The sequence below is a fragment of the Gorilla gorilla genome, chromosome 2 (assembly GCF_029281585.2).
Source record: "Gorilla gorilla gorilla isolate KB3781 chromosome 2, NHGRI_mGorGor1-v2.1_pri, whole genome shotgun sequence".
NCBI lineage: Eukaryota > Metazoa > Chordata > Mammalia > Primates > Hominidae > Gorilla > Gorilla gorilla.
The window spans coordinates 37466202-37485285 of NC_086017.1; the positions used below are offsets into that span (position 1 = coordinate 37466202).

The 19084-nt window shown below is 41.5% G+C and overlaps 2 pseudogenes; one reads left to right on the forward strand and one right to left on the reverse strand.

The window, feature by feature from the left end:
• Window positions 1-6217: 6217 nt before the first annotated feature.
• Window positions 6218-6680, reverse strand: LOC109026097 (small ribosomal subunit protein eS27-like; annotated as a pseudogene).
• A 9031-nt stretch (window positions 6681-15711) lies between these two features.
• On the forward strand, window positions 15712-16605 carry LOC115934058 (tropomyosin alpha-4 chain-like; annotated as a pseudogene).
• Window positions 16606-19084: the final 2479 nt, after the last annotated feature.

A 19084-nucleotide genomic window follows, 5' to 3' on the forward strand; every position in this document is an offset into this window, starting at 1 on the left:
ACGCAGAAAATGGGTGATTTCTGCATTTCCATCTGAGGTACCGGGTTCATCTCACTAGGGAGTGCCAGACAGTGGGCGCAGGCCAGTGGGTGCACGCACCGTGCACGAGCCGAAGCAGGGTGAGGCATTGCCTCACCTGGGAAGCGCAAGGGGTCAGGGAGTTCCCTTTCCGAGTCAAAGAAAGGGGTGACGGACGCACCTGGAAAATCGGGTCACTCCCACCCGAATATTGCGCTTTTCAGACCGGCTTAAAAAACGGCGCACCACGAGACTATATCCCACACCTGGCTCGGAGGGTCCTACGCCCACGGAGTCTCGCTGATTGCTAGCACAGCAGTCTGAGATCAAACTGCAAGGCTGCAGCGAGGCTGGGGGAGGGGCGCCCGCCATTGCCCAGGCTTGCTTAGGTAAACAAAGCAGCCCGGAAGCTCGAACTGGGTGGAGCCCACCACAGCTCAAGGAGGCTTGCCTGCCTCTGTAGGCTCCACCTCTGGGGGCAGGGCACAGACAAACAAAAAGACAGCAGTAACCTCTGCAGACTTAAATGTCCCTGTCTGACAGCTTTGAAGAGAGCAGTGGTCCTCCCAGCACGCAGCTGGAGATCTGAGAACGGGCAGACTGCCTCCTCAAGTGGGTCCCTGACCCCTGACCCCCGAGCAGCCTAACTGGGAGGCACCCCCCAGCAGGGGCACACTGACACCTCACACGGCAGGGTATTCCAACAGACCTGCAGCTGAGGGTCCTGTCTGTTAGAAGGAAAACTAACAAACAGAAAGGACATCCACACCGAAAACCCATCTGTACATCACCATCATCAAAGACCAAAAGTAGATAAAACCACAAAGATGGGGAAAAAACAGAACAGAAAAACTGGAAACTCTAAAACGCAGAGCACCTCTCCTCCTCCAAAGGAACGCAGTTCCTCACCAGCAACAGAACAAAGCTGGATGGAGAATGATTTTGACGAGCTGAGAGAAGAAGGCCTCAGATGATCAAATTACTCTGAGCTACGGGAGGACATTCAAACCAAAGGCAAAGAAGTTGAAAACTTTGAAAAAAATTTAGAAGAATGTATAACTAGAATAACCAATACAGAGAAGTGCTTAAAGGAGCTGATGGAGCTGAAAACCAAGGCTCGAGAACTACGTGAAGAATGCAGAAGCCTCAGGAGCTGATGCGATCAACTGGAAGAAAGGGTATCAGCAATGGAAGATGAAATGAATGAAATGAAGCGAGAAGGGAAGTCTAGAGAAAAAAGAATAAAAAGAAATGAGCAAAGCCTCCAAGAATTATGGGACTATGTGAAAAGACCAAATCTACGTCTGATTGGTGTACCTGAAAGTGATGGGGAGAATGGAACCAAGTTGGAAAACACTCTGCAGGATATTATCCAGGAGAACTTCCCCAATCTAGCAAGGCAGGCCAACATTCAGATTCAGGAAATACAGAGAACACCACAAAGATACTCCTCGAGAAGAGCAACTCCAAGACACATAATTGTCAGATTCACCAAAGTTGAAATGAAGGAAAAAATGTTAAGGGCAGCCAGAGAGAAAGGTCGGGTTACCCTCAAAGGGAAGCCCATCAGACTAACAGCGGATTTCTCGGCAGAAACCCTACAAGCCAGAAGAGAGTGGGGGCCAATATTCAACATTCTTAAAGAAAAGAATTTTCAACCCAGAATTTCATATCCAGCCAAACTAAGCTTCGTAAGTGAAGGAGGAATAAAATACTTTACAGACAAGCAAATGCTGAGAGATTTTGTCACCACCAGGACTGCCCTAAAAGAGCTCCTGAAGGAAGCGCTAAACATGGAAAGGAACAACCGGTACCAGCCGCTGCAAAATCATGCCAAAATGTAAAGACCATCGAGACTAGGAAGAAACTGCATCAACTAATGAGCAAAATCACCAGCTAACATCATAATGACAGGATCAAATTCACACATAACAATATTAACTTTAAATGTAAATGGACTAAATTCTCCAATTAAAAGACACAGACTGGCAAGTTGGATAAAGAGTCAAGACCCATCAGTGTGCTGTATTCAGGAAGCCCATCTCACGTGCAGAGACACACATAGGCTCAAAATAAAAGGATGGAGGAAGATCTACCAAGCAAATGGAAAACAAAAAAAGGCAGGGGTTGCAATCCTAGTCTCTGATAAAACAGACTTTAAACCAACAAAGATCAAAAGAGACAAAGAAGGCCATTACATAATGGTAAAGGGATCCATTCAACAAGAGGAGCTAACTATCCTAAATATATATGCACCCAATACAGGAGCACCCAGATTCATAAAGCAAGTCCTGAGTGACCTACAAAGAGACTTAGACTCCCACACATTAATAGTGGGAGACTTTAACACCCCACTGTCAACATTAGACAGATCAACGAGACAGAAAGTCAACAAGGATACCCAGGAATTGAACTCAGCTCTGCACCAAGCGGACCTAATAGACATCTACAGAACTCTCCACCCCAAATCAACAGAATATACATTTTTTTCAGCACCACACCACACCTATTCCAAAATTGACCACATAGTTGGAAGTAAAGCTCTCCTCAGCAAATGTAAAAGAACAGAAATTATAACAAACTATCTCTCAGACCACAGTGCAATCAAACTAGAACTCAGGATTAAAAATCTCACTCAAAGCCGCTCAACTACATGGAAACTGAACAACCTGCTCCTGAATGACTACTGGGTACACAACGAAATGAAGGCAGAAATAAAGATGTTCTTTGAAACCAATGAGAACAAAGACACAACATACCAGAATCTCTGGGATGCATTCAAAGCAGTGTGTAGAGGGAAATTTATAGCACTAAATGCCCACAAGAGAAAGCAGGAAAGATCCAAAATTGACACCCTAACATCACAATTAAAAGAACTAGAAAAGCAAGAGCAAACACATTCAAAAGCTAGCAGAAGGCAAGAAATAACTAAAATCAGAGCAGAACTGAAGGAAATAGAGACACAAAAAACCCTTCAAAAAATCAATGAATCCAGGAGCTGGTTTTTTGAAAGGATCAACAAAATTGATAGACCGCTAGCAAGACTAATAAAGAAAAAAAGAGAGAAGAATCAAATAGACACAATAAAAAATGATAAAGGGGATATCACCACCGATCCCACAGAAATACAAACTACCATCAGAGAATACTACAAACACCTCTACGCAAATAAACTAGAAAATCTAGAAGAAATGGATAAATTCCTCGACACATACACCCTCCCAAGACTAAATCAGGAAGAAGTTGAATCTCTGAATAGACCAATAACAGGAGCTGAAATTGTGGCAATAATCAATAGTTTACCAACCAAAAAGAGTCCAGGACCAGATGGATTCACAGCCGAATTCTACCAGAGGTACAAGGAGGAACTGGTACCATTCCTTCTGAAACTATTCCAATCAATAGAAAAAGAGGGAATCCTCCCTAACTCATTTTATGAGGCCAGCATCATTCTGATACCAAAGCCGGGCAGAGACACAACCAAAAAAGAGAATTTTAGACCAATATCCTTGATGAACATTGATGCAAAAATCCTCAATAAAATACTGGCAAACCGAATCCAGCAGCACATCAAAAAGCTTATCCACCATGATCAAGTGGGCTTCATCCCTGGGATGCAAGGCTGGTTCAATATACACAAATCAATAAATGTAATCCAGCATATAAACAGAGCCAAAGACAAAAACCACATGATTATCTCAATAGATGCAGAAAAAGCCTTTGACAAAATTCAACAACCCTTCATGCTAAAAACTCTCAATAAATTAGGTATTGATGGGACGTATTTCAAAATAATAAGAGCTATCTATGACAAACCCACAGCCAATATCATACTGAATGGGCAAAAACTGGAAGCATTCCCTTTGAAAACTGGCACAAGACAGGGGTGCCCTCTCTCACCACTCCTATTCAACATAGTGTTGGAAGTTCTGGCCAGGGCAATCAGGCAGGAGAAGGAAATAAAGGGTATTCAAGTAGGAAAAGAGGAAGCCAAATTGTCTCTGTTTGCAGACGACATGATTGTATATCTAGAAAACCCCACTGTCTCAGCCCAAAATCTCCTTAAGCTGATAAGCAACTTCAGCAAAGTCTCAGGATACAAAATCAATGTACAAAAATCACAAGCATTCTTATACACCAACAACAGACAAACAGAGAGCCAAATCATGAGTGAACTCCCATTCACAATTGCTTCAAAGAGAATAAAATACCTAGGAATCCAACTTACAAGGGATGTGAAGGACCTCTTCAAGGAGAACTACAAACCACTGCTCAAGGAAATAAAAGAGGGTACAAACAAATGGAAGAACATTCCATGCTCATGGGTAGGAAGAATCAATATTGTGAAAATGGCCATACTGCCCAAGGTAATTTACAGATTCAAAGTCATCCCCATCAAGCTACCAATGACTTTCTTCACAGAATTGGAAAAAACTACTTTAAAGTTCATATGGAACCAAAAAAGAGCCCGCATCACCAAGTCAATCCTAAGCCAAAAGAACAAAGCTGGAGGCATCACACTACCTGACTTCAAACTATACTACAAGGCTACAGTAACCAAAACAGCATGGTACTGGTACCAAAACAGAGATATAGATCAATGGAACAGAACAGAGCCCTCAGAAATAACGCCGCATACCTACAACTATCTGATCTTTGACAAACCTGATAAAAACAAGCAATGGGGAAAGGATTCCCTATTTAATAAATGGTGCTGGGAAAACTGGCTAGCCATATGTAGAAAGCTGAAACTGGATCCCTTCCTTACACCTTATACAAAAATCAATTCAAGATGGATTAAAGATTTAAACGTTAGACCTAAAACCATAAAAACCCTAGAAGAAAACCTAGGCATTACCATTCAGGACATAGGCGTGGGCAAGGACTTCATGTCCAAAACACCAAAAGCAATGGCAACAAAAGACAAAATTGACAAATGGGATCTAATTAAACTAAAGAGCTTCTGCACAGTAAAAGAAACTACCATCAGAGTGAACAGGCAACCTACAACATGGGAGAAAATTTTCGCAACCTACTCATCTGACAAAGGGCTAATATCCAGAATCTACAATGAACTCAAACAAATTTACAACAAAAAAACAAACAACCCCATCAAAAAGTGGGCGAAGGACATGAACAGACACTTCTCAAAAGAAGACATTTATGCAGCCAAAAAACACATGAAAAAATGCTCATCATCCCTGGCCATCAGAGAAATGCAAATCAAAACCACTATGAGATATCATCTCACACCAGTTAGAATGGCAATCATTAAAAAGTCAGGAAACAACAGGTGCTGGAGAGGATGTGGAGAAATAGGAACACTTTGACACTGTTGGTGGGACTGTAAACTAGTTCAACCATTGTGGAAGTCAGTGTGGCGATTCCTCAGGGATCTAGAATTAGAAATACCATTTGACCCAGCCATCCCATTACTGGGTATATACCCAAAGGACTATAAATCATGCTGCTATAAAGACACATGCACACGTATGTTTATTGCGGCATTATTCACAATAGCAAAGACTTGGAATCAACCCAAATGTCCAACAATGATAGACTGGATTAAGAAAATGTGGCACATATACACCATGGAATACTATGCAGCCATAAAAAATGATGAGTTCATGTCCTTTGTAGGGACATGGATGAAATTGGGAACCATCATTCTCAGTAAACTATCGCAAGGAAAACCAAACACTGCATGTTCTCACTCATAGGTGGGAATTGAACATTGAGAACACATGAACACTGGAAGGGGAACATCACACTCTGGGGACTGTTGTGGGGTGGGGGGAGCGGGGAGGGATAGCATTAGGAGATATACCTAATGCTAGATGACGAGTTAGTGGGTGCAGTGCACCAGCATGGCACATGTATACATATGTAACTAACCTGCACAATGTGCACATGTACCCTAAAACTTAAAGTATAATAAAAAAAAAAATGAGAACATAGAGAAGAAAAAAAAATATTTAACAACTGACATGGTGAGGGCATGGACTAATCAGAGTGGATGCCGTTATGGCCAGTATTCATTCTGATTGGTTGATACCTGTGCTGTTTCAGTTGTTAAAATATTTTGAATATCACTCCTGGTATAATTATTCAATAAATGTTAGCTGATTATTATTATGATTATTTTATACAAAATGTGTTTATTGAGATGGTTTCCCATTCATCTTGATTCAGAGTGCTTTTAGTGCTGTTTCCTTCTGAAGGAACATCCTTCTGTAAGCCTTGCTTTTACTCCGTAGGCTGGCAGAGGACAATGGAGCAGCCAACACACAAAACTACCATTTGTGCATGGCTAAAGACCTGTAGTGATTTTATAGCATCCTGGGCATTTCACATCCATGAAGTAGGAATTGAGGCTCTGCACCACGCATTTCTTCTTGTGTTTCCTCTTCTCCTTTTCTGGAGAGGGATGAAGAAGATACTTTGCAAGGGGTATGTTCTTGTGGGTAGGTTGTCACCACTGGAAAGGCAACTCTGATTATTATTATTGCTGTTCTCACAAGGAAGGGAATCAGGAATTCAGGGCAGAGGGCATCCTGCACAATCTGTACCCATATATTGTATGCTGTATTCCTGAGTTCCCTATCCTCACTCTCTCCCTGCTGCTGGGAAGAAACAGCTTCACCATAGCACACAGCATCCATGGTCATCCACCAAATGAAGGTTATTCAGTGTTTCTCCTACTGTGAAGCAGGGGAGGAGAATCCCTCACTCCAACAGCTGAATGCTTCTAAGCATACAGAATATTATTCCCAAAAAATGATTATCTATCTTCACCAGAGGTACACTTTTTTCTACCCCTTTTTTGCTTACCAGAAAAATAATGAGATGAAGAAAACAGAAGACAGAACGAGCAAGTGGAGAAGCAAAGGTGAATCTGATGGATACTCTCAGGTGTTAGAACAGAAGCAAAAGTAATGAAACAGTGTGTTTGTTCATTAAACCCTTAGCTAGTCTGGCATAGGAAATAAGATCATTTCCTTTATCATTAGCACCAAAAAATGTGGTTTCCAAAATACATGTCTTTTGATTCTTCCCCAAATGGTTACCTGGGTTGTCTGATTTATTGGAGTATTAAAACCATTGCTTTTGGTACTATTTCATCCTTGGACATGTGTTCTCTGAAGTACTCCAAAAGTATACACAAGCACAGGTGACACAAAATAGGTTAAAAATGCCTAAGATGCATATGAAATCTTATTTTTCCTCTGGATACTAAAAAGCATCATTTAATTTTTTCTCTGTGAGGTTGGGAGCGATAGAGACACCCATGTCCATTTCACAGAGAAGGGCAAGGAATCAAAGTAACTTTTCTATAATAGGATTTTCAAGTTATTGATGTTAAAGTTTCTATTTGAATTGTATATTTCACGATTACAGTTGAATTTATTATCCTTTGCCACGAAATTAAGCTAAAAGTCACCACTGGCAGTCTATCAGCAGAAACCTTTTTGTCTTAACAAATAAAGAGGGTAGGCCAGGTGCGGTGGCTCATGCCTGTAATCCCAGCACTTTGGGAGGCTGAAGTGGGTGGATCACAAGGTCAGGAGTTCAAGACCAGCCTGACCAAGATGGTGAAACCCTGTCTCTACTAAAAAAAAAACTACAAAAATTAATCAGGCATGGTGGCAGGTGCCTATAATCACAGCTACTCAGCAGGCTGAGGCAGGAGAATCACTTGAACCCAGGTGGCAGAGGTTGCAGTGAGCCAAGATGGTGCCACTGCACTCCAGCCTAGGTGACAGAGTGAGACTCTGTCTCGAACAAACAAAAAAACAAATACAGAGGGTAAACCAGGTCTCAAGGCAGATGTGAACCGTGGTGGACAGACTCTAGAGTGGCCCCATGTTCTTTCCCTGAACAATCCTCTCTCCTTCTGTGTAGGAGAAACCTACTACTTGCCTCTAATCAATAGGCTGTGACAAGGCTAATGGCATGTCTCTCCTGTGATTATGTTATGACATATATATGGCTCATCTTGCTAGCATACATCAGAGACAGGCTCTCTATTGCTGGCTTTAGTAGCTGTCACGATGTGAGAGGGCCTATGGAGAGGGCTGTGAGGCAAGGAACCATAGGGGCCTTCAGGAGCTGACTGCAGCCCCTGGCTGACAGCCAGCAAGGAAATGGGATCTCAGTCCTACAAATGAATTCTGCTAACAACCTGAGGAGCTTGGAAGTGGATCTTCTCCCATTTGAGTCTCTATTGAGGCTGCAACCCTGGCTGACACCTGGATTACAGTGTGGTGAAGACCCCGAAAAAGAGAACCCCGCTAAGCTGTGGCTCTGACTTACGGGAACTGTGGGATTATAAATATGTGTTGTTTTAAAGCACTAAATTTATGGTAATTTGTTACACAACAACAGAACATTTTCTATAAACTTTCATTAGTCAGCAAACATCAGATTATCTGCTCTGTGCCTAGCACTGTGACAAAATGTTTATGGTGGTTTTGAATTTCTCTGAATTTCTCATATGAACAGACAGAGCAGTTAGGCTATCAAAATCAATCACCTGTAGCAACATCTACAATAAAACTGCATAGCAAGGTATTCTCACAACTCCTAGACACTGTGGGCAAGGACAAACTATCCAAAGCTGCAAGACCCATGTGGGATGAGAAACTGGGATGAAACAGAGGGAAGATGACTGGGTTTCTGACAGTCATGAGAAAAGGAAAGCGCTAAGTCACCAATGGACACTCACCAGAAAGCAAGGCAGGTCAATCTGAAAATAGCCACTACACTGGAATGGGGTTCCACAAGATCCAATTTGAGTGTGCATGCAAGGAGATGGCAAAGCAGTCGGATCTGACAATGCTGGAGTCACCGGGGCCCCGAACGCTCTTGAAACACAAACAGGAGCTCCCTTCCAAGACAAAGCTCGGCAGTGAGGAGAAAATGCTGGACGTAATCCAAACTGAGCAGGGCCAGGACAGAGGGGCACGGGACAAAAAGGTTCGGATACAAGTAGGGAAGAAAGCAATCCAGATATGATCAGGTCCAGAAAATTTAAAGTCTCACATACACACACAGAGTTGTTTTCGTTTGTTTGTTTGTTTGTTTTGGGGGTGGGGGACAGAATCTTGCAGTTGCTCAGGCTGGAGTGCAGTAGCATGATCTTGGCTCACTGCAACCCTCGCCTCCCAGGTTCAAGTGATGCTCCTGCCTCAGCCTCCCGAGTACCTGTGACTACAGGCTCATGCCACCACCTCTGGCTAATTTTTGTATTTTTAGTAGAGAAGAGACTTCACCATGTTGGCCAGGCTGGTCTCAAACTCCTGGACTCAAGCCATCTTCCCACCTCGGCCTCCCAAAGTGCTGGGATTACAGGTGTGAGCCACTGTGCTAGGACTGTTTGTTTTTTAAACACTTTGTAAAAACAGTAGAAGAGCTCTAGAGCTCTGAAGCTAGAAAAGCTATACTGTCACTCCTCCATCCTAACACAAAGGAAAATTTATTTCACTTAAAAAGTTATAAACAGAAACAAACCATGGTGGAATCTTATACAAAATTATTAAAAGAAAAAGGAGGCCAGGTGCGGTGGCTCATGCCTGTAATCCCAGCACTTTGGGAGGCTAAGGCGGGTGGATCACCTGAGGAAGAGGAGTTCAAGACCAGCCTGACCAACATGGTGAAACTCCATCTCTACTGAAAATACAATATTAGCCAGGCATGGTGGTGCGTGCCTGTAATCCCAGCTACTTGGAAGGCTGAGGCAGGAGAATTGCTTGAACTCAGTGGCTCCCACCTGTAATCCCAGCTACTCAGAAGGATTGCTTGAGCTCAGGAGGTCAAGGTTGAAGTGAGCTAAGATTATGCCACTGCACCCCAACCTGGGTGACAGAGCAAGACCTCATCACCCAACACCAAAAAAGAGAGAGATACACATAGAGAGAGACAAAACCCCATTAAAAAGTAGGGTTAGGTCAAATAAAAATGATACAATCTGATTATTACAAATTAACTTTTTTCTATCCCCTGTAACTCCCAGCAAAATGCTGGCACATTAAACAAATAAACAAATAAGTTCAATTTGTTAAAAAAAATGGGCAAAAGCCTTAAACAGACATTTCACACACACAGACACAAACATATATATAGCCAAATAGCATATGACAAATTGTTTATAAGGAAAATGTAAGTTAAAACCACAATGAGATTTCACTTCCTGCTGGCTACAAAGGCTAAAATAAAAAGTTCTTGTAATACCAAATTTTGGCAGGGATGTGGTGTAACTGGAGCACCCATACATTTTTATTAGAAGTGTTAAATAGCATAACTACTTTGGAAAACAATGTGACCGTTTCTTATAAAGTTAAGCATATACTACCCTTACCATATGATCTAGCTGTTCTATTTCCAGCTATGTATTCAAGAGAAACAAAAAGTTATGCTCAATAATAGACCTGTATGCACATAGTTACGGCTTTATTCATAATGGTCCCAAATTGGAAACAAATCAAATATATCCATTAACAGATAAATAGACAAGCAAATTACAGTATATTTACACAATGGAGCATTACTCATCAACAAAAATGAATGTATTATTGATACAGGCAACATCGTGGACACATCTTTAAAACATGCTAAACAAAAGAAGTCAGACACCAAACAGTACGTACTGCATGGTTGCATTTATATAAATTTCTGTAGCTAAAACCAACATATAGTGACCAGTAACTGCCTGATAGAAGGGATTTACAAACAGGCATAAAGATATTTTCTGAAGTGATGGAAATTTTCCATATGTTTATTGGGGTGCTGCTTGGATGGGTTTATACTTTGTCAAGTCTTTACCTGTATACTTAAAATGTGTGAATTTTATTGTATATGAATTATACCTCAAGAAAGTTTACATAAAATAAATTTATATTTTTTGTTCTGTCCACTGAAAAGGCCTAGCAACAGTAACCAATTATTGCCGAAGGGTAGGCCTAGCACCCAGATTGTGACTCCCTGAAGAAATGGCTAATTCCAACCGGAATCATTGTACATTTCCATAAAAAATAAGCCTACCACACTTTGTCATGCCATAAAGCAAGGCAGCTCTTAAAGACTACTAGGGTCATGTTAAAAAGACTTAGATGCCGTAGTTAGTAGGCTCCCACTGGTCAAAGACGAAACAAATTGAACATCAATAATGACTTAAAATTCTCAGATATGTTTAAATCTCTAAGTTCACTAAAAAACCCCATCGCATTAACATTGAATATCTTTGAAGAATGCTAGGAAACAACTTCATTAATTTTTAAACTGACAAATAAAGAATAAAACGTTTATCTTGCCTTCACTATGCAAAAAATAACCAAACAGTTGATATGGGAAATTTTTCTTTACAGAGAAATTCCAGCTAATAAATAAAGAATGAGTGATAGAGTTAGAATATCACCATTTGAATTACTGGATCTAGGCAATGATCACTAGGGGTTGATAACATCACCAAAAAGGAGACAATCAGACATTACGCACTTTCCAGGAAAAAGACACAGCACCACCTATGGTGTTGTCTTGCCAAAAAAAATAATAATTGAGGCTAAATCTGATCAAGCCTCCTGATCTGACTACACATTTACAGGAAATATGAGACACAGAGAAACGTGTTAAATGGTACCACAGGGATGCAGCAAGCAACATACAGACTGTAGGAAATGCTTCCTATCAAATGATTCAAGTGACTTCAACAAAAAAAACTTTTACACTGTTGGTGGTACTGAAAACTAGTTCAACCATTGTGGAAGTCAGTGTGGCGATTCCTCAGGGATCTAGAATTAGAAATACCATTTGACCCAGCCATCCCATTACTGGGTATATACCCAAAGGACTATAAATCATGCTGCTATAAAGACACATGCACACGTATGTTTACTGCGGCATTATTCACAATAGCAAAGACTTGGAACCAACCCAAATGTCCAACAATGATAGACTGGATTAAGAAAATGTGGCACATATACACCATGGAATACTATGCAGCCATAAAAAATGATGAGTTCATGTCCTTTGTAGGGACATGGATGAAATTGGAAATCATCATTCTCAGTAAACTATTGCAAGAACAAAAAACCAAACACCGCATATTCTCACTCATAGGTGGGAATTGAACAATGAGATCACATGGACACAGGAAGGGGAATATCACACTCTGGGGACTGTGGTGGGGTGGGGGGAGGGGGGAGGGATAGCATTGGGAGATATACCTAATTCTAGATGACGAGTTAGTGGGTGCAGCGCATCAGCATGGCACATGTATACATATGTAACTAACCTGCACAATGTGCACATGTACCCTAAAACATAAAGTATAATTAAAAAAAAAGAAAGAAAAAAAAACTGCAAAGAGAGAAGAAAAAAAGAGATTGAAGAAGGACAGATAGTTTAAAAGAAATGAGACCAAACAATCATGATGCATAGACATTATCCTGATGTGGAATGAAATAAAGAAAATATAAAAGCAATATGTAAAAATTCAAACACTGGTTATTTGATTATAGTAAGGAATTATCATTAATTTTTTAGGTTGGAAGTGGCGGGATTTTTTAAGATATTAGTAGAGTCTGGAATTTGCCCCAAAATAATAAAAGTGTGGGGACTGAGTGGGGATATACATGAAATAAGACTGGCCATCTACTGATTATTGTTGAAGCTGGGTTATGGGTATATTTGGCTCATTAAGCTAGGGTCTGTGTTTCTGTGTACGTTTTAAAATTTTATCATAAAAAGTGGAAAATAAAAGCAATCCATTTGAGAAAAGACTGATACATCCGAAATAATTACCAAATTGTGACAAATAGTTAAATGGTAGGACACACAGATAGGTTTAAATACAAAGCAAAATCTTTTTTTTTTTTTTTTTTGAGACGGAGTCTCGCTCTGTCGCCCAGGCTGGAGTGCAGTGGCGCGATCTCGGCTCACTGTGATCTCCGCCTCCTGGGTTCATGCCATTCTCCTGCCTCAGCCTCTCCAAGTAGCTGGTTCTACAGGCACCCTCCACCAAGCCCGGCTAATTTTTTTTTTTTTTTTTGTATTTTTAGTAGAGGCGGGGTTTCACCATGGTCTCGATCTCCTGACCTCGTGATCCGCCCGCCTCAGCCTCCCAAAGTGCTGGGATTACAAGCGTCTGCCACCGCACCTGGCCAGCAAAATCTTATCCCCTAAATTATCTTTCAGAAAAGGAGTAACTGGACTTAAATTCTAGTCCTTATAAGTCTTTCACATTATGGGCTCTGTCTCAATGACTTCATTTTGAACAACAAATTATTGATGGAGAATAACATATTAACCTGAAACCACTTCAGTCAATACTAGCTTGACATGTTTATAGATATCAAGTGATAAAGTTGTTTCAAAAAGGAATGCAGAGGTTTAACAAAGATATGGTAATTATTCCAAAGGTTATAGCCTCTCAGTTAAAGATGTTGGCTGTATTATAAAGAAGATAGTTTAAAGCAAGATTTTTTAAAAAGGCAATTCAGTAATTATATTGAGGAAATCATGAATATAAGCAAATAGTCCTAATATGTGAATAGCTACTTGTAGTTTGGGATAAATTTTCTAGCAATAGCCCAATACAGGATTTCGAAAAGGAAAACTTACCTATCTGGAAGTAAAGAACTTAGCTGGAAGTGAAGATGATACCATCTGAACACTGCATTTGATGACTCAAAATGTGGCCTTGGTGATGACTAAGAAATTAAGTTGCAACTAGTTTTATTTAAACTGTCTCACGGAATGTGATACAAGAACAAAAAGCAGTATTTCTAAATCAAGACATGATTTTTGATCAATTGCTATTTTAAAAACGTTCGTGCATTTAAATTAATACATTCGAGTTAATTTAAATTGAAATAGACATTTGCCTATTTCGTCAACATGACTAAAAGTTTATAATGTGAAATTGGCCAAATCTCTTTTTCTTTTGGTGGAGGTGATTACTCATAGAGAAATGGGCGATTGCTTCTCACCTGTGTTTGCCTGTATTCTGGCAGTTACAATAAATTAAAAGCACTGTAAGATGTTAGAAAATAGAGGGATCCATGTAGGCGGCTGTAGTTAGGGAAGGCCTTATGAAAGAAGATGGGATTAAAATGGGTAGAGTTTGTGTTAGTAAGGTAGAAAGCTTTCCAAATGTGAAAAATAAATGAATAAAGACACATTAACAAAAGAAAGCTTGACTTGGGTCTCTCCCCCAAATAATAGTTGGAGAAGAACCAGCTAGATTAGCAAGAAGGCCCAACCAGAGGAAAATTAGACATAGGCTATACATGTGGGGTGAGGCCAGGTTGTGGAAGACTTTGAGAGAATGACCCTCTCTAATTATAGCCAGGGTTGTATTATGACTTTCACATGCCCTAGGCATTTTTACCTTCATGGGTCAGTTTCTTCCTTCCAAAAAAATTTAAAATTATATTTTATGACTATACCAGTATAAAATGAATATAATCCAGCCGGGCGCAGTGGCTCAGGCATGCAATCCCAGCACTTTGGGAGGCCGAGGCAGGCCGATCACAAGGTCAGGAGATGGAGACCATCCTGGCTAACACGGTGAAACCCCCTCTCTACTAAAAATACAAAAAATTAGCTGGGCGTGGTGGTGGGCGCCTGTAGTCCCAGCTACTTCAGAGGCTGAGGCAGGAGAATGGCATGAACCCAGGAGGCGGAGCTTGCAGTGAGCTGAGATTGCGCCACTGCACTCCAGCCTGGGGGATAGAGCGAGACTCCATCTCAAAAAAAAAAAAAATAATAATAATATATATATATATATATATATATATATATATATATAAAACCCAGGTGGCTTTTATCATGTTCATATTATTATATTTATTTTTTCTTCCAATTTTAAAAGAAATTAAAATTAAAATGTTATTGGTTTCTAAAGCTATCATGAGTTTTAGGCGCTGCGCCTGACGTGCCTAGTGATAACTCAGCTGTAATCAGGGTTTGATAATTTGTGTCTTATATATGTTACTTTATGGTTAAGGAGTCACTATGACCATTTTATATATGTGGACAAAACCTTTTTTTTTTTTTTTTTTTTTTGTATATGGAGAGATAGATCTCATCTGGATCACAAAATGCTTTTCTGTGGGCAAAGGTGGGCCAGGAAGAATGAGATCATTTGCTGGTCTGCCATTTGGCCTTGACCATAAATACCCTCCAACTGCAAAGCAGAACTTACTGGGAGAACGTGGGGTGTCTAGAGGACTTATATCTAGGTCTCATTGTTGTGGATACAGCTTCCAGGGTGCTAGAAATAAAATGATGCCAATCGTAATGGAAGCTGGAGTTAAAAAGGAAAGTCAGACCACGTCCTAAGAAAATGATAGCCGCCAGTGGTGCTGACGTCGGCGGTCCGGCCGGGTGACCTCATCGCCCCGACGGCAGTCGGCCCGGGGGGCGGGGAGAGGCGGGGGCGGCCCCCGCGCAGGCAAAGGCTTGGGGGGGCCGGGGCGCAGCAGTGCAGCTCTCGCCGGAGAAGAGCCGACCCCAGCCGAGCGTCCGCCGCTGCCCATGCGCCTCCGCGCCTCCGCGCCTCCGCGCCTCCGCGCCTCCGCGCCTCCGCGCCTCCGCGCCTCCGCGCCTCCGCGCCTCCGCGCCTCCGCGCCTCCGCGCCTCCGCGCCTCCGCGCCTCCGCGCCTCCGCGCCTCCGCGCCTCCGCGCCTCCGCGCCATGGCCGGCCTCAACTACCTGGAGGCGGTGAAACGCCAGATCTAGGCCCTGCAGCAGCAGGCGGACGAGGCGGAAGACCGCGCAGGGCCTGCAGCGGGAGCTCAACGGCAAGTGTGAGCGGCGCGAGAAAGCTAAAGGTGATGTGGCCGCCCTCAACCGACGCATCCAGCTCGTTGAGGAGAAGTTGGACAGGGCTCAGGAACGACTGGCCACGGCCCCGCAGAAGCTGGAGGAGGCAGAAAAAGCTGCAGATGAGAGTGAGAGAGGAATGAAGGTGATAGAAAACCGGGCCATGAAGGATGAGGAGAAGATGGAAATTCAGGAGATGCAGCTCAAAGAGGCCAAGCACGGAAGAGGCTGACCGCAAATACGAGGAGGTAGCTCGTAAGCTGGTCATCCTGGAGGGTGAGCTGGAGAGGGCAGAGGAGCGTGCGGAGGTGTCTGAACTAAAATGTGGTGACCTTGAAGAAGAACTCAAGAATGTTACTAACAATCTGAAATCTCTGGAGGCTGCATCTGAAAAGTATTCTGAAAAGGAGGACAAATGTGAAAAAGAAATTAAACTTCTGTGTGACAAACTGAAAGAGGCTGAGACCCGTGCTGAATCTGCAGAGAGAACGGTTGCAAAACTGGAAAAGACAATTGATGACCTGGAAGAGTAACTTGCCCAGGCCAAAGAAGAGAACGTGGGCTTACATCAGACACTGGATCAGACACTAAACGAACTTAACTGTATATAAGCAAAACAGAAGAGTCTTGTTCCAACAGAAACTCCGGAGCTCCGTGGGTCTTTCTCTTCTCTTGTAAGAAGTTCCTTTTGTTATTGCCATCTTCGCTTTGCTGGAAATGTCAAGCAAATTATGAATACATGACCAAATATTTTGTATCGGAGAAGCTTTGAGCACGAGTTAAATCTCATGCCTTCCCTTTTTTTGTCAAATGGCACCAACTTTTTCAGCTCTCTTATTTTTTCCTTAAGTTGCATTTATTCCTAAGGTAGGCAGGGTATTTCCTAGTAAGCATAGTTTCTTAAGACGGAGGCCACTTGGTTCCTGGGAGAATAGGCAGCCCCACACTTTGAAGAACACAGACCCCAGTATCTAGTCGTGGATATAATTAAAACGCTGAAGACCATAACCTTTTGGGTCAACTGTTGGTCAAACTATAGGAGAGACCAGGGACCATCATATGGGTAGGGATTTTCCATCCAGAGCCAATAAAAGGGCTGGTGGGGGCCGGGGGTGGCTATTGTGGGAAGTCATAACCCACAGATAGATTAACCTAAGAATCCTGGCCCTTCTCCACTCTCCACCATGCAGGACAAACATCTTCTCAAGCAGTCAACGCAGAATGCTTGGGAAATAGTCATAATTACCCACATATAGTAATTAATAGATGGTAATTAATAGATCCTTGATGTGATGTTCTTTTGCATATTTCCTTCATTCTAAAGTTGTTCTCTGGCCGGGCACAGTGGCTTTCGCCTGTAATCCCAACACTTTGGGAGGCCAGGACAGATCACTTGAGGTCAGGAGTTCCAGACCAGCCCAGCCAACAGGACAGATCACTTGAGATCAGGAGTTCGAGACCAGCCCAGCCAACATGGCGAAACCATGCCTCTACTAAAAATACAAAAATTATGGTGACGCCTGCCTGTAGTCCCAGCTACTCGGGAGGCTGAGGCAGGAGGATCGCATGAACCCAGGAAGTGGAGATTGCAGTGAGCCGAGATCGCACCACTGCACTCCAGCCTGGTCGACAGAGTGAGACTCAATCTCAAGGAAAATTAAAATAAAGTTGTTCTCTGAAGAGCAAATGTCTCATTCCAGTAATGACCCACTCAGCAGGAATATGGTGGAGTTCAGTCCAATTCAGATCAGCCATATCCAAAAGACTACAAGTCATTACTAAGTTGAGCAAAAGAGTTTTTATCTATTAGCAGAAAGGGCCTCTCTGGCAGCAGAGATTAAAAATTGGCCCGACTTCATTTCCATACTTCAGGGAATAGCAAATTGAAGATTTACTTATCTAGGACTTGAATTCCTTCTTTGGGACCAAGTTAATAAAAGACCAAGAAACTCCTGATTAAACTGGATAATGAAGGATTCTGTAGACAGGGCTGCACGTATCGGCTTTGTTTGACTTCTCTTTTCTCAGTTAACATCTCAGAGCTGGAACATTCCACATTCCCCAGCAGCGTGTGGGGGCCGACTAAAGTTTACAATTCCAACTAAAAATCACCCTGCTTCTGGCTTATCTGAATCCCTTACCCACCCCACCTCACCACCCCACTCCTATTTATTCAGCACCACACTACCCAGGAAATACACTAGCAAACTGTGCAATGGAATAAAATCCACACTTTACTTTAGATTCTTGCAACTGTATCATATGTAATAGTATCACTTTTTCTACATTTTGGTCAAATAAATTTTTACATAAACTACAAAAAAAAAAAAAAGAAAATGATACTAGGCTTTGGGGCTGGAGTGCATTGCCTTCAGATCAGATACTTGGCTCTGATTCCCATAATGTCTTTAAGAATTTCTATCACTACTCTCTCTTTTTCCCCTCCTTTCTGTGCTAAGTATAACCAAGAAAAGGGGCTTTTGACCATTTCCAGATGAGGGTTTTAAAGTGGCAGCAGAGAGAGAATCCCTTGGGACTGGTATCATATTGGCAGCACAGATCATGACTAAAAAAAGACTGCACAGAGAATGGGGAATTTGGGAGAAGGTTTGCCAGGTTTGCTTTTTTGGTAGACCTTTTCCAGCAGAGTCAACTAGTCAATGCTTCCCTACTAAACCCTTGGAGTGCCTTGAGCCTGTGCCTCTAAGGGGACGTGGATCCCTTCTAAAACAATCAGAAGAGTACTTAGAAAACATTTATCTTGTGGCCAGGCGTGGTAGCTCACACCTGTGATCCCAGCACTTTGGGAGGCCAAGGCGGGTGGATCACAAGGTCAGGAGATCGAGACCATCCTGGCCACCATGGTGAAACCCTCTCTCTACTAAAATACAAAAATTACTAAAAATACAAAAATTAACTAAAAATTATTAAAAATACAAAACTACTAAAAATACAAAAATTAACTAAAAATTATTAAAAATACAAAAATACTAAAAATACAAAAATTAACTAAAAATTATTAAAAATACAAAAATACTAAAAATACAAAAATTAACTAAAAATTATTAAAAATACAAAAATACTAAAAATACAAAAATTAACTAAAAATTATTAAAAATACAAAAATACTAAAAATACAAAAATTAACTAAAAATTATTAAAAATACAAAAATACTAAAAATACAAAAATTAACTAAAAATTGTTAAAAATACAAAAATACTAAAAATACAAAAATTAACTAAA